The sequence below is a fragment of the Poecilia reticulata genome, chromosome 16, assembly GCF_904066995.2.
Source record: "Poecilia reticulata chromosome 16, P_reticulata-male-v2, whole genome shotgun sequence".
Taxonomy (NCBI): Eukaryota; Metazoa; Chordata; class Actinopteri; order Cyprinodontiformes; family Poeciliidae; genus Poecilia; species Poecilia reticulata.
In genome coordinates this window covers 2,674,380-2,679,980 of record NC_088845.1, presented here as the reverse complement: position 1 = coordinate 2,679,980, position 5,601 = coordinate 2,674,380, and positions in this window count along the sequence as shown.

Sequence of the window (5,601 nt, the reverse complement as noted above, 5' to 3'; positions counted from 1 at the left end):
GAGCTTCACCTGTAATCCAGATGAGTAAAAATAAACATGAGAAGTAAAATAGATGCTTACAATGATGAAAGAAAATCAGTTTTTCCTCTGGAATTTTCTACAAATCGTTTTTCTTATTGGTAATTTAAACATTTTTATGGTCAAAAATAGCAGAAATTACGCATTGCCTTTTGAAATACATGGGAAAAGACTGGGGGCGCTGAATCACACAATATCACCAATATACTCTTACACATTTTCTACGTAGGTTGACGTTCCAGTCTGTTTGATATATTTAATGAATGTATATTTAGTCTTTCTGATCGATTGGCCATAAATGTGCAGTAAAAATGCTCTGAGGCAGAAAGTACCACGTCTCTCTGATAGGGGGCAGTGCCGAGCCCCATAGACACGACGAGCAGCAGGCGCTCTTCTTCTACACTTTGAAACAATTGAAAACAGTCCAGGGAGAACATGCAGACGGAACAGAACCGTTCAATGCAAGGACGTTATTTTATTTTATATATTTTTTTACAACAGAATGACGGAGATACTCGTGGAGGAGGGTTAGGGTACATGGACGCCATAAAGGTAAGATCATACACGATTTTCAATTTTCATCAGACAACAGAGGTCAGCCAAAGGAAACAGCCAAATAATAATAAAAAAGTGACCTTATTTATTATTTATTTATCTTTCAATTATATTGTTAGTCACTTTAATCAGTTATGGTCCAAATTAAAATATAGCTTCTATATCGGATTTTGGATTTCTACATCGACCAGTCATGAACCTGACCGCATGTCACTGCTGGAGAAAAACCTAAATCTGCTGCTGCTGCTGCTGCTGCTGCAGCGTCCTGACCAACACCACGAAAATAGATCGCTGCACTGCATATTTTAGATTTAAAACCACAGAATCTAACATTTTCTACACATTTCAGCTTTTACATAAAAGTAAAACATTATCATTCCTCAGCTGTAATTTCTTTGCTTTTTCTTTGTTTTAAATGATCTTGTGAATGATCTTGTTACTTTTAATCATCTTATCTGTGAATGGAGATGGTCAGATGGGCTTGTTTTGCCTTTTTGCCCACAGCTGACACAGATCTTTCTGACTCAGGGAGAGCGGTGGGGACGTGGCGATGACGGAAAGGAAAGGGAGTAGTGATGAAAACCCGGGTTAATCACAGTCCATGTTGCTGTTGAGATATTCAATCATATTTATTTTACAGTATAATATTTGTGCAGCCCTAGTTTTTGCTGATATTAAAACATATTTTCATCATAAATGAAGCTGATGACAGGGCTGCGCTTTCAGTCCAGTTTTTTGGTCTTTTAGTCAAATCCTAGAAAACTTGCTGTAGCTCAGCCAGAGTGAGAGTCACGTTGAGCGTGAAGTCAGCCTTTATGCTGATGATTTATTGCTTTAAAAAAAAAGAAAATCTCATATTTGTTCTTTTTAATGTCCTTACTGTCAGAATTTACAAAGTTTGGTTACTTTTGCACATTTTCCACCTCTGCTCTGTTTTTAGTTTTCAATGAGATTTCAAAGAATTTCAAACATAAAACCTCTTGACGCTTGTCATCGGTTTCTCTGGGGAAAACTCGGAGAGTAAACTCATCATAAATTTACCTCCACCCAATATTTTCACATCCTTCTGCTGCACAAACACTGAGGCAAACTAATTCTTCTTCTTCTTTCTGCCTTTGTCTGTCCATCAGCAGTCTTTTCTGAAACACTAAAGAGCCAATTAGCCTCCTGTGAGTGTGGAGCATCCAGATAACATCAGCTCAGAGCTCATGGGAACGTTTTCACAACCAAGAGTTCCTATTTCCGTATCGTGCTCCGGTTGCATACCTGCTCAGTTGACGGCCTCTTCCTCAACGAGACGCATTTAGCACCAGCTGAAGCCGAGCGCCACATTGTTGGCGGTGGCGTTGTCAGGACGTATATAAATTTACACGTAACCGTGGCCCCTGCGTTTCCTAGGCCATACGATGCGGTCATGCTCACCACCACCCCCCCCAGGCCCCGCTGTGACAGCCTCGTGTGCCTGGACCTCCTGCAACAGTTGGTCCCATCATCCATCACTGAGAGTCACACGCTTGGCTCAGGATACTCTGCTCGTTACCCGTCCAGTTTTTCAGAACCAACGGGGCAAAGGTTCAGCATGATCAACATGATCAAACAGCACAGTTCTGGTGAAGATGCTTAATTTATGGAGCAGAGGTCGAACTGTCTGTGTTTGGACATGTTGGCTTTGCTATTTGGTCCTCTGCTCCCTGGCTGGAGGATGAAACAGAAATTGCTTGTGCATGCATGAACAGGTTGCAGGAATTAAGCTGAAAATGATTACGTTCAAGAACACAAATCCTAACATAATGTTTATGTTGGGGTCCAAACTGACCTCAGATCAGTTTGGGGCCGTTCATCCATGTTTAAGGCAAATTATCGGTTTTCCTTGTGGGGAAAAAAATAGAAAATTGGGTTGTAAGAAGCTTATGATTTTTTTTTATGATTCTAATTGGTACAGATAATTTTATGTGTGAAACAAACATAAAGTTGTACATTTTACTTGATGTGCACCATGTATTATATTCAGACTCCTTGAACGATGCATCTTACAATACTACAATATTACAAACTCATTCTACAGTTTTTTTATTTTATTGCTTTGATTTTATTTGGATTTTATCTGGCAGACCAATGCAAAGTGGTGTATAATAGTGAAGTGTAAAGAAAATTTGAAAAGTGTGGCATGCATTTGCACTTTTCCACTCCGTGTCAATAGTTTGGAGATCCATTTTTTACTGTATTGACAGATTTTGGGTTAGATTGGATGGAGAGCAAATCTTGCCTCTGAATATTCAATTAATTTAGATTTAGACTTTGACTAGGCCACTCTAAGACATAGTTATGCTTTAATGTAAACCAGAGGTGTCTATGCTTTTTGCCATGGGGCTAAAAAAAAAGGCCCCTCAAGTTGGAAGTACTTGAGGGGCTAAAAATGTGATTATATATATTTTAATAAAGATTGCAAAAACTATTTCATTTGCTATTTTTGCTACTCATCAAGAACCGCACAATGTTTTATTGAAACGACAAAAGCAGCCTGGTTTCTGTCGATGAGGGATCCATGAATCACAGATCCAGACCTTGGAGAAACTAACGGACACAAAAAGCAGTTGAATGTTTTTTTCCCTAGATTTTTTTATATTTGTATTTTTAGGATCTCTCTGCTCACTCTGTAATTATTCAGCCAGGTTAAATAAACGTTTAATCTGCTTTGCAGGAAACATTTGATTGTTTGTAGTCCAATTTAACACCAAACTAAAAGAAGCATTAAAAAAAACATGAATACATTTTTCATCTTCTGATTTCAATATTCATTTTAAAAGACCCTAACCCATCTCCCCCCTGAGCTGATAAACCGAATTTATGACCGCACAAAATCCTTTTGGGGGCTGTAGATGGCCCCCGGACCACAGTTTGGACACCCCCTTCCATTGCAGCTCTGGATTTGTGCTGCGGCTCGTTGACCTCAGCGCTTTAGCTAACGGCGTTCTGCAGCCTGATCGGTGCGGCTCACAGGCGGACCTCCATCTTGGTCCGTCTGCAGTCGGTCCATCCTGTCTCTGCGTTCAGATGATGGGTTGAACCGAACGCTGTGAGATGTTCAAAGCTCGGGATGTTGTTTTAGAAACTAACCCTGCTTTAAACCTCTCCACCACTTCCTCGCTGACCTTTCTGCTGGGTTCCCTGGTTTTCATGGCGCCGGTTGTTCTGTAATGTTCTCTAACGAACCAATCAGGCCAGCTGGATTATAATGAGGTCACACTGCACACATGTGCACACTGGATTTTATTTGGAGGTATCAGAGTAAAGTGGACAAGCCCAGTTAATTGTAAGATTAAGAAAACGTATAATTTTGTTTAATTCCACTTCACAATTATGTTGATTCATCACAAAAACTCCTCAAATATTTCATTTTGTTCAAACCTTTGTGTCCTGAAAATATTTGTCTGGACGGTTATTGTCCGTATTTGAAGATTAATGGGTGAACATCAGGCTGATCCTCATTTAATTAGCCTCCTCTGGGTGAAGTCCTGGTCAAATTGATCATAAGCCTCGGCTGGATTGAATTACACTCTAATTACCCCCCAAACCCCGAGGAGCCCGGGTTGCTGGGCCTATACGCAGCTCGCAGAAATCTCCTAATAGCAAAGCGCGGGCTAATTGGGGGACAGGTAAGGTTACATGTGACAGCAATTAAGCCGAGCGCGGGGCCAACTTTATGGCCTCCGGCGAGAAAGGCGCCCCGCCCGGGACCCCGAGTGAAGTTTGGCTCTTAGCGCTTTGCTGGCCAACAAAGACGAGCAAAACTGCGAAGCTTAATGTCATCATAGATATATAGATATAGATATATAGAGGGGCGGGAACAGAAGAGGGGTGCACCCCATTCACCCTCCCGCCTCTCCGACCCGTCCGCCGGCATCAAGCTGCCCTCACATGACAAATCAGGAGCATATCTGGGAAAATAATCAGGCTCCCGCTGCTTTCAGTGTCAAACCCTCAGTCGGAACACAACACTGTCGCCGTTCATTACCGCAGAGCCGCGTTTTCTGGGAAGCCACTGATGTCCCGGAAAACCTTTTTTTTTAATTTTCCACCAGTGAACGCTTTGTGTCTCGCCTTGAACTGTTGTCGTATCACCCCGTAATTATGTGTTTAATGTGTTTATTTATTTATTTCAGTTTTATTTGAAACAAAGCAACAGGTTCCGTGGTTCGGTGCGCAGAAGTTTACATGGAAATTGGACAGATTTTCTGTTGCATGACAAAACGTAGACCTAAAAAAAATCTATAAAAAAGTTAAACAAATAAATACATGATTTAATAATTACTTTAAAAATGTACATACAATCAAAACAAGGAGAATAACTTTTAAAAAAAACTCGATTTAATTTCCGTCCAGTGTTTGCAGAAATTAAACTTTTATCGTTCCGTCTGAAACTGGTGGTGCATAAATTTCAGTTCCTGCCTGAATTTTCCCCTCATTTAAAATCTGGACGTTTCAGTAAAAGGAGCTAAAATTCATCTTCGCGGTGTTTTTTCATCTATTTCGAGTGAAATCCGACCTGAGCGGAAACTTCCGTTAAAATAAGAGTTAAAAACACTAAACCGGGACCCATTTTTATATGCAGACAGATATTTATTTATTTATTTCACAATTCTGCTCCTTTTACTCTGAAACCCCTAGAAAATCCTTCCCATTCTGAAGGTTTGTTGTTTAAACTCTTCTTAAGCCTGACTCATGAACCAGCTGGGCAGCTTAGATTTCATCTACGTTTTTAAATTAAGAATTTTAACCAAGAACTTATTAGAATAAAACCAAACAATCTGCGCATTTTGTTCTGAACGAGCGGTTCTGGGTCTCCCACTAAAGCCACCGCTGTCAGTCAAATCAGACCCAGTCGCTCATCTCCCAATCACAGAGCTTCTGGCCGTTTTTACTAGACTTTTCGGTCCAATCCCTGCCGGCCTCTCACGTCGCTCTGCTCACACGGAGGGGAGGAGAAGCGGCCTTATTTGGCATTTATTGCCTTATATGGCGCGCCGG